We start from the raw sequence: 11,274 nt of genomic DNA, 5'->3' as shown, positions 1-11,274 counted from the left end.
TTTGCATAATCGTCAATTTTTGATTTTTAAAATTCGCCAGGAGCGGAAAGTTAGGGGAGGGAAATGTTCTTTGGTCAACAATAAAAATTCATTTTTATAATCTTTACATGTGTTACACCATCAATAGCCTAGGTATAAATATTTATTACTATTTTACGATTGATTTAAGTTTGGGGTTTGCTTACCTTTCTTGGGATTACTGTCTTATTGACAAATAATGTCATTGGGTTAGTCCCTAAGGACTCCAAAGTCTGATTCATTTTTAAAGATCTGGAGGTAAAAAGGTTAATGTTTCAATTGAATGGATTTTACTGAACTTTATTTAATTTTTTTAAATCTTTGCTTTTTAAAAGTAATGAATTGAAGATGTCACTTATAAATTTTTGGGCTGCGGCTTGCAGAAGTACTCTTAAAAATTAATTAACAACACAAATCCATTATTATCCCCTCTCATATAGTAGCCATTATCACTATCTATTTCATTCATTTATTATCCTTTTCAGTAACATTTCATAATAAATGACTAGCAGTCATGTCATTGCCTATTACCTAATACGTAAATTATCATAAACAAATTAAAAAAGTTCGTGTTGTGTCATTCGAGGACGGGAAGAAGACCAGTTTAACCCCAAAAGACGGCGCTGGAGTTAAAAGGTTCGCTCGAAAGTAATAAGTAAAGCCTCGTGGGTGGTCCACAATCCAGAACCCGGAGTCCTGAACCCAGAATACGGCCCATCGGAGATGATGATGATGACTCAAGGGCCGAGCAGGAGCACCAAACGGTTATCCAATTGGAACCGGATCCGTGGCAGGTTGAGTGGTTAAGCGTTGAAACGGAAGCGGCAACACCCACTGGGCCGAAAGCCACCCACGGGGACTGGGATTTTAAATATAATTTGTTTGCCCACCAGCGCCGGCGAACACCTCTCGCCCGCCAAAAGGGGTTGGTGCCTCAAGTGAATCTCAGCAGGACTCCCAGGGGTGGCTTTTCCCTGCGTCCTCAGAGGGGATCGTGCGAAAACAATCAGTCAAAATTGTTGCCAACTTGACTTACTGAAGGTCTCGTATAATTTTCATAATTTGATTACATTACGAAATAAAAACAAAGTGAATTGCTGGTGGTTGCTCAACGAAGTTGGAATACTCTAAATAATAAAAATAATTTAAAAATACATAAGGATAAGTATGAATTTAATAAGAACAAATTTTAAAAAGAAAAGCTAAAACTAATTTAATAATAGTACATTTTTATTCAATTCCATGTAGTACTGAAGTGTAGCAAAAAAGTATAAAAGTGGTTTAAAAGCTTTTTTATGCTTAGTTTTTAATTTGTTAAAAAAATTTATTCTCTAGCAAGTATATATTCCTATTTCGGAGGAAAGGTATTCCCAGTTAGCCATCGCTTGGAGAGCATTTTGGCCTGCGGCCTGTGGGCGAATTGGCGACACGTGACCGGATCACGTGTCCACACCAACGAGGCGGCGTGTCAACTCTCGTGTAATCACGGCAAACATGTGGCCTTGGGACTGTCCGCCGACATCGGATATCCGACCGATATCTGATATGATGCCCAATGAAATTGCCATTAAGCGTTTAATAGTTGCCCTGTTGGCAAGTTGGGGGTGGGACGTTCGGTGGGAGGTAGACGCTGGGAGGTGGGCGGAGTTCGAGGGGCGTTGTTTTTGCGGTCTGCCGCGTGCCGTCGCCTCATCATTCATTGGGATATGGTCGGATAAGGTTGCTGCCTTTTTAATGCTCATGTAAATTATGCGCCAAAAAATTACAAAATCTAAGCGACGAGATAACAATTTTAAAGAATTTACAATCGTGGGATTTGTTGTGACTGCCAGCAGGCGAAGGCCATTAGGGAAACTTTTTAGGGAAAGAGGGTTGAACCGTTTTCAGTGGGATATGATTTTCCTCGAAAGGTATTAACTAAACACGTGTTGAGATTTTTTTATTGTTAGCATGTAGCAGACATGTTGGAGGCTTTTAAGGCTTTATTTTAAAGTCATCAATGCTGGGGATTATTGACTGAGAATAAAACAAGAAAGGAAGCTAGCATTCTAAATTTTTCAAATAAGGACGCCTTTTCAAATTTATAAAACATTGACTTGCTGAAAATTGACCAAATTTCAAAAGTCCATAATTTTTTAGTTTTAATTACATTTTGAAGTGGTATACCTATAGTACATTTTTTTTTTTTTTTTGGCTGATATTTTTCAATTTTAATGATGGTTCTTTCAAATCGAAATGTTACACATTTACTTGTTGAAATCGTTCGGCCAAGCTCAACATATTCAACCAAATTAATGAAATTTCATTAAATTCGGATGATTATATATTGCTGATATAAAAAAATCTGTGAAATTATGGAAAAGTAAATAGAAAAATCGCAATTTGTTCAATGTTGCTTAGCCCTTATGCAGGATAACCCCCTAATAGAAGGAACTTTGCCGAAATGGTGCCATCTCGCGACTGCAATCAATCTCAGTCTCACTTCTCCGCTGCAATATTGCGAAGATTAATTAATTTGTATTAACATACACGCACCCACACCCATCCACCCACGACCATAGGGAGCAATAACTGATGTCGGACTATAATTAATCAAATGAATTACATGAGACCCTCACGGAGCAATAATCATATGCGCAGCAACAACATGGAAATCAAATCAGAGGCCAGGAAATGCGTTTGCATGTCAATTACAGCTGGCGCCGTACTGCCTCCCCTGAAAATTTCCCGTAACCCCCGTCCATCCAACAACATTCAGCTAATATTCAAAGTCAATCGGGCAGGCTCATGAAGTTGATGAGCAAACGAGCGAATCGGAGGGGGATTTCCCCAATTATTCATGCCCGACGATTGTATGCAAATCGAATTGCCAAACTCATAATTGGAGGGGGCAAGGGCCAGAGTTCTGCCAATTTCATGCTAAACATGTTGCCATTTGCTTTTAATAGTTGATAAGCCAACACAAAGAAATTGATTTTGAAACGAACTGAATTTTGAATGGATTTAAAGATATATTTTATATCTTTTTTTGTGGAAGTTAAGCTTATCACTTTGTTGTTGGCAAAAAAAGTAGGAACATATGAGGTATGGGACATTATAGATTTTATAAAAATTAAAGCATTAATACTGGTTTAAAAAAATAATGAAATATAATATACTTTATAAGTAGTATTCATTTTCGTGTTTCTAAATGTAGGTACTAAAAACCTTAAATTTCCTTTAAATAGTTGCCAAGAAATTTCCAACGAATTCAATTAAGAGTGGGTTCAATGATATTCCTCCCCGTTCCCATTTTTTGTTGTAAAATTTTTCTAAGCCATTGGGTGGGAGATTTATGCACACGCAGCTGTGTGTTGTAATTTTTAGCATTCAGATTCATTTCTAGTTTCATTTTTTTCTGGTTGCCCCGCTCGCGATTTATTGGTCGCGATTTTTTTCTATCTTTGCCAGTGGACGAGAGTTCGCATTGAAAACGAATCACGTGAAATCTAAATAGCATCATAAATCAGAAAATGGCGGCAGGTTGAATTCGACTCGCCTCGAGTCAGTTTTTGGTATTCCCGAATTTTGGTTTTCCTTTTGTTATTCTTTTTTTTTTTTTGTAGGGGGAATTTCTTTCTAGCTGGCCAGACAATGATATATGTTGGCCCGAAATGGCGAAACGCGCGCAAAAGCGCCACTCGCATGTGTATGAAAATTGCCAAAAGCCGAGCCACAAAAAAAGGGATCCCGATAGACGGCGTTTGATTGCATTCCCTGAACCACTCAACTCCGCACCACTTCACCCACTCTGCCCGTAGCCAGCGAAGTAACCATCGTGGGTCATTTGCCCAGCCTGCGGCCCGTTGGCTTGGAAAATGTAAATTTTCCCGGGCTAGCTAGACCATAAATAAATGTTTGGGGCAAGTGGATTGGTTGGATTTCCAGCGGATAGTTTTGTCCTTGGAGACCGTTGGGGCCATACCTTATACGCCTCCTTTTGTTTATTTATTGACGCCGCTCCGCTTGCCAAATTCCTATATAACTTATGAGAACCGCGGTCTTCCCCATGTGAGTGACCTTTTTTTTCCAAGAAATTGATTTATGACATTTGCGCTGATTGCCAAGGAAAATCGAGATCGCGGAGTGTGTCATAAAATTGGGAAGACATTAAATACTATATATTTAATTTGAAAAGTTTTAGAAGGAGTTAAATCAGTTTTCGTTACTGATTTGGTAAGTTTAAAAAGGAATTATGGTTGAATGGGTTTTTGGTCCCTTAATATAGTCTGATTTCTAAAACTCATTAGAGGTATCTGAATAAAATAAACGCATAAATTCAAAGTATGTGCTCTATAATGTTATTAATTTGTGCTATTTAAATTTATGCAGTAAATTTTATATATTAAAAATAGTCCAGAAATTGCTTTAAAGTATTTTTAAGTAGGCAAACAAAAGAACGAAATTCTTCTAAAAATATTAATGATTAAATTTATGTATAACATTGTAGTATAAGATTTACCCTTAACCGTATATATATGTGTAAATTGTATTTACTAGATTGGTTATAAAATTATTGCTATTACTTAATTCCAAACCAAACTTTAATTGTTTTTAACACCCACCCCGTATTAAGCGGATGGATACCAATTCTAGCCATTTGCCAGTCATGATTTACAACCAGCAACTGCTGCTGGAACTGGGCCTCTCATAAAACTAAATTGTTTTATTAATATGGAGGAGTATTACGAGGCTATTACTTAGTCACACTCGCCCCAAACGCCGAAGCCCGCTTCATAAGCAGATTAATTATGCGACTTTTGACTGGAAATGGCAGAGTGGCCACATGTGGCTGGCAATCTTGATATGGTCGTGGTTCCTAATTAAACGATAAACACAAGTTGACCCCAAGCAAAGACCGTTGGCAATGTTATTAATACATAAATCTGAATATTAATTCTTTTGCTAAATGTCCTGGGGTGGTAGGTTCGGATGGATTATGAAGTGGAACCATTTATAAGGCTTTCAGCCAGTCTTCGTTTATTGTTCGTAATTAGAATTAGAAATTTTGTGTGTGCGTTGCAATTTCCTGTTTTGTCCCCTTTTTGGCTACCGCCAACACATGTGTGTAATCTGAAAATTAAACATTGCCATCCAGCATAATGGTTAATATTGAGCCGTATTTGACTTTGACTTTGACTGGCCATATTTCCGCCTTATGGAAGGGCCATTAAAATGGCTTATGGTAGCACCAAAAATTAATTCTAGGGAAGGGAATTGAAACTAAGTTGAAGGGCTATTTTATTAAAATACATATTAAAAATTCTTTCAAGACGGCTCTATTTTTCTCACATTAAGATGAGCTTAAAGTTAACTTTTCAGTTATTTATGTATTTACCTATCCAAACAGCCGAACAACCAAAAAGTTTTCTCTCACCTCACCACAAGAAAGTAAACAACTCAAACCATTTTCAACCTTCTAAATCTCTCATGAACTCTTTCGTCCAAGTACTAATTGCAATTAGAAACTGATTTAGTTAATTTGTTTACTTTGTGGTAAAGTTTTCTCTTACCGAAAGAGAGACAGAGGAATTAGAGAAAGAAGCATGTTGGCCAAGTGGAAATTTATGGATGTGGCTTATTTTGGCATATTTTTTGGCTAACGAAAACTTCAGACATTTGCGGTCAGGTTTGTCGGATTTTTGCGAAAGATTTTTCATTTGGCAAAGCGAAAATAATTTAAGATTTACTGCTAATGTATATGGTGATTAGGGGCATGGATTGCTTAATTAGCTAATTGATTTGTGGCGGTATTGAAGAAAAGGTTAACATATAGGTTAAATGGGTTTACTTACTTATTACTGCAAGAGAGTTTAACAAGTATTCCTAATGTTGTTAAAATAAAATATTGAAAGGAGCCAAATTTTGTTTTCTCTTATAGTATCGTTTTAAAAATAAAAAAAATGATTAAAATTAATGACTAGCATATTGTTATTTAATTTTTTTCTATCTTAGGAACTTTGAAATCAACAACCATGGACTGCAAGCTTTAACGCTGGGGCTCTCCGCGATTAATCACCATCTTCTTGAACACTTTTCAGACCGATACACTTGATTTATAACAACTTGCGTGTTTGTCACACTCCACTACTAAATTACGCTGCTTTGGCTCTCAGATTTAAGTAGGGACATATATCAGGACGGGTTTCGAAGTGACGTACCCCGTGCATTACCACAAAGTTGCCGTGGCCAAGCCGGCGAGTTGACAAAGCTTTTAGAGTCAGCTGGGAGAGATCTTCCCCATTTCTAAGCCCACCACCCTGCAAGTACAGTAGAAACTGACACAAATGGACAGAAACGATGTCCAAAAACAGTTTTGATATTTGAATATAAAACATTTTTCATGATTTAAAGAATATGTCCTTCAAATTCCAAATTTTCTTGATAACTTATTTTAGCGCACTTAAGTATGCAACAAATTCCGTCAAGAAATTGATGTTTTGATTTTTGCAAGCTGATAAGTTTGGGTACTTTATTACATCAGATTTATTGATTTAGTTGGAAATTAAATAAACAATTTTTTTAAAATATATTTTGAGCCCACATCTTTGTGTTTCTACTGTACCTCTCGCTTAGCTGGCCAAGTGATAATTGAATTAGAATATGGCGTCGCACACACGGACACAGCCACTGGCAAACAAAGCTATAACTTGGGTGGAGCAAAAAATTTCAACACATGTGCGATGTCATTTAGGGGTTGGGGTTGGAGTCAGGGGTTCGGGTTTTTGGGTTTTGGGAGTTGGAAGTTGAGTTAGCGCCTCCAAAGAAATATTATGCTTTTAACAATTTCAGCATTTCTCCATTTACATACATCTTAATTATTTCTCAAGATGGCTTTGTCTCTGTTTGCGTACGTGTGGATTATACCAACACTCTCTCACACACACACACACTCATTTCCAAGAGGGTTGTAAAATTTTACTGGTAGATTCGTTGTCGTCATTTTTACATTTGCATTTCCAGCTAATTTGGTTAAATGTTTTTAGGTGCTTCGCCTTGGCTACGGTAATAATAATAACTCGCTCTGTCTCTTGGCTGAGCATATTTTTATGATTTCGCTTTGCAGATTACGAGGAAAGTGAGGGGATTTCGCTAATTACTTTCACCCCACACATATGTACATATCGTACATATTCCAAATGGGGCTGGGGATTTAATTAGAGCTTACACATTAGCGTCGAGTCTTCATTTTCATTTCCATGTGGAGGAGCACTTCCGTTTGCTAATCTTCCAGCCAATATTAATTACAATTTAAATGCAAATGGCAAAGGGGCGCCATCTTGTCGCAGTTCCATTGAATCGATTTGAGTGTGGCCGCGTTAATGATATTTCCCCTTTTACGAGGATCCCTTTGTGGATCTGCAATTTCACACAAAATCAAAAAGTCGCCTCGTTTCAATTACTCAAATGACAACAAGAACTTCAGATCGGCAGCAACCCCTAATTATGTGCTTAGCTTACCCTAAATATGATCGGTTAATGATAGGGAAATCTGGGGATGGGGAAATCCAGGGAAGGGCTGTTCGGGATCAACCCCCTAGTTGACTTTTTGTCCGGCCGAAAGTCAATTGGGAAAAATTAATTTGGCAGAAATCCCTTTGTATTTCGCAGTCGAGCCGAGTGTTTTGCCACGATTTGATGAGGGACTGACACTGGCACTGAAAAGTAATTTGTGCACTAATAATGTAGCCATTCGTAGGGAGAGAACTACACTGAGAGAAATAAGTAATAAATATATAGAATTTTATAAATAAATTTGGGAATTTTTTTAAATTTTCATAGAGCTATTAAAATAAATAATCTTTTAATAAGTTTGAAAAGACAATATTAAGAATTTAAAAACAATACATTAAAATTATGTATTTTTAAATAGATGTTTTCGGAATTGATCTAAAACTATTAAAATGAAAACAAACTTATTAAAACAAGGGTTTTCTTTGTTTAATATTTCTGTGATGATTATAATTTTTTTATGTGTAACAACTTTTCCCGCATCTATCGCATACGACGCATTCCGTATAGCTTACCCTCGCAAGCTCATATACATAATCGCATTTACACTAATTGGGTGATGGTGATCAATCAAAAAACATAAAGCGGACACGGATAAAGGATACTCTGAGACTCAGACGCTCTTCTCGAGTCGCTGGCATTCGGTTTATTGTCGCAGCAACAGTCACTGAGTGATCCGATTTCCGGTTGTGAAAACTGTGCGAGCGATACCTGGACCAGATTGTCCATTTGTGGAAATCATCCCCTCGTGGAAACGGAAGCAATCCTGCGCAGCTGAAATCGAGTTTGCGTTTTGGCACGACCCCTAGACGATATTGTCCTGCTCATCGTGTGTTGTCACCGCTGCCATTATCCTTGCTAATTTCGCAGCTCAATGAGTCTTTGAAAAATGCTCCGTGGCACTTTCTGTGTGTCTCCTCTTTTTCCGGGTGATCTTTAATTGCGCAGCTTGGCCAGCGAATTACAAGCAGCGAACCGCTTAAAGTGTGATAAATGTGTTTTTGAAAGGCTCCGGAATCGGGTTTATTGTTCCCTTGTATCTTTTGCTATATTTCTTTTGAGCATAATTAGTCAGCGTCCTGTTTGTTGCTTTTTAATTGGGTTTTCTGTGTGATCTATGATATGTTGACTTAGGAAGATCTGAGAATGTTTTGTTGTTGTCTTTAGGCATATTTTCCAACTCCCAATTTATAAAGCTTAACCATACTTTTAGATAAGAAATAATGGTGGATATTTACTTGCTTTGGTAAAATTTTAAATGTTGCCTTTTTATATTTTAAGATGAACTGATATTAATGCTGACTAAAAAATTGTACTTAAAAGTATCCCATAATTCAAAAGAAAATCGGCCATCTTGTAATTAATGCTTTAAAATATTTCATACATGATCTATACATTATTCGTTAAGCACGAGCGAATCAAATCGTGTGGAAAAAATGTTTCTGAAATTTTGTCTGCCAATCTATCCAAAAAAAATCATAACATCTGCAATTAATCCCAGCCAAATCCGAACCCAAAATGCCATTTAAGGATGAAACTGTCGCGTGAACACAAAATTGATTTTTATAGATATTTATAGATTAAGAATTTTCCACATAAGCACCCAGAAAAAAAAGAACATTTGCTGGCTAAATTTATGCCATTATTCCATTCTTTTTCACTGCTGCTCTGCTTTTATTTTTTGCTTTCTCCGCTCCGATTTCCAATGGGTTTCGCAACCCTCATGTGTGATAGATTATGAACTCTGAAATTGCAACAGTAGCAAATAGCAAAGAGCAGGCAATTCCCTTCCATCTCGTGTGGGTCTGCCTTACTCGAGGGGACACTTTCGCCGGCTCAGCCCAACCCATTAAATTAAAAGGCCATAAATTACGGGACGGCTTTAATGTCAGTCGAAGATTTTCCAGAGCAGTGTCAATTGCATCTATCGATTGCCTGTCTTTTGTCCTCTGTTCTGCAGTTCATTCAGTTGGATAACTATTTTATGGTTGTATCATTGAATATGAAGTGGGGAATAAAAGGATGCCCACAAATTGTTTAAAAACGGAAAATGTTGTGAAAAACAGAGTAAAAATTATAAAAAATAAAAAATGTATTGTTTCTCCAATAAAAACTTCGATCGAACAAGAAAAAATTTGTTTATAAACATATATATACATACATACTACACTTACTTTTTTGAAAGACACATTAAACACTATCGTTAAAATAGGAAAGTTTGGAGCTTGAGAAAAGTTTGGGTTACTGTTAAAAAAGAGCAGTCTATTCCAAATTTTTATTGAACAGCTTATCCTTGAATAAAATTTAATTTTATTGTCAATTTATTTAATTGCATACTGGAAAACTGAAAGAAAACATGCCCTAATTTTAACTGTCAACAAAATGCAGTTTCGAACGCAATCTATATCAGGCAACCCGATTAGTTACACCTTTATATTAAGAAAGAAAAAGGGCCCTGCATTATTGAATGCCAATTATCTACCTATTTTGCCTGAATAAAAATGGGCAATTAATAAACTGCCAGCCGTGGAGGTGACAAACGGTTAAACAATAGAAATTGATGAGATAGCGTGACGCATGCATTATATGGCAAATTAATTGCAAATTGACGCTGCCCGAAATGTCAATCAAAGAGTAATAAATTCCCAGCACAACGAGAAAGTATAATAGTCTAAAGAAAATCAGGGATTAAAATATTAGAGTTAAAAAACAGTACGCCAGAAATCAATACTACTTTAAAAAACTATATAAAATATAATTTAAATATATTGTGGGGAAATTGATAACAATTTTTACTTTCAAACGATTATTTTATGATTTTGGTATAATGGCACATATATTAAGTATGAAAAGAAATTTCTTTATGTGTGGCGACTAAAACAACTTATTTTCATAGCGTGGGGGAGATAGCCGGGAGCTTAAGCCAAGTAACTAGCGAGCTTCAAGGCAATTACTAAAAAAATAGATACAACTACCATACACACACACAGGCGGAGAGAGCGACTAACACACACACACACACACACAACCGGCGAGCGCACACATATAAAATGTTCAAATCATCAAACAATAAACTCAAAATGGACTCCATCGCTTGTCGCACGTTTCATGCTCATTTTCATGTCGAGCGCGTTAAAAACATGGGGCTTCCCCAACTTCCCCTTTGCTATCCCTTTCCCGCTCGCTCTTCCCGTCCTTGTCGCACTCTTTGTGGAACGGAACGAAAATGGAACACTGGCCATCTTGCGCATGACGTGATGCTGTTGCGTTTCTGGGGGCGTGGCTTTTTCTTCCCATCATTCCACTCAAAGACCTCTTTCCACTCACACTCATTTCCAGTCGCTCTGTGGTGAAGATAATGAGCTCCGATTCTTTGAGCCCGGTTTATACTGACTGCCCCAACTTGATTACATTTTGACCTTCTCGTCCCGCTTTGTTTTCTCCCTTTTTTGTTTTCTGTTTTTTATTTCTTTGCCTTGTTCGTTTGTTTTCTTCAATGTTGCGACGTGTTTGTTGCATATTTGATAGGCTACTGTACCGTGCGACCCTCGGTGCCAGCTCATTAACAGTCTCCCATGATTCTGCTTCGGGTTTTTAATTAAAAAATGTTGGGGGTTCCTTTTTTGGTTTGGATACCTTTTTAAGGGAAGGGGGTTGTAGAAGTTGGTATTAGCTTAGGGGTAAATTTAGAATGTGAGGTGGTTA

Source organism: Drosophila ficusphila, unplaced genomic scaffold (assembly GCF_018152265.1).
Source record: "Drosophila ficusphila isolate 14025-0441.05 unplaced genomic scaffold, ASM1815226v1 contig_286, whole genome shotgun sequence".
Taxonomy (NCBI): domain Eukaryota; kingdom Metazoa; phylum Arthropoda; class Insecta; order Diptera; family Drosophilidae; genus Drosophila; species Drosophila ficusphila.
Note: the sequence above shows the minus strand (reverse complement) of the source record.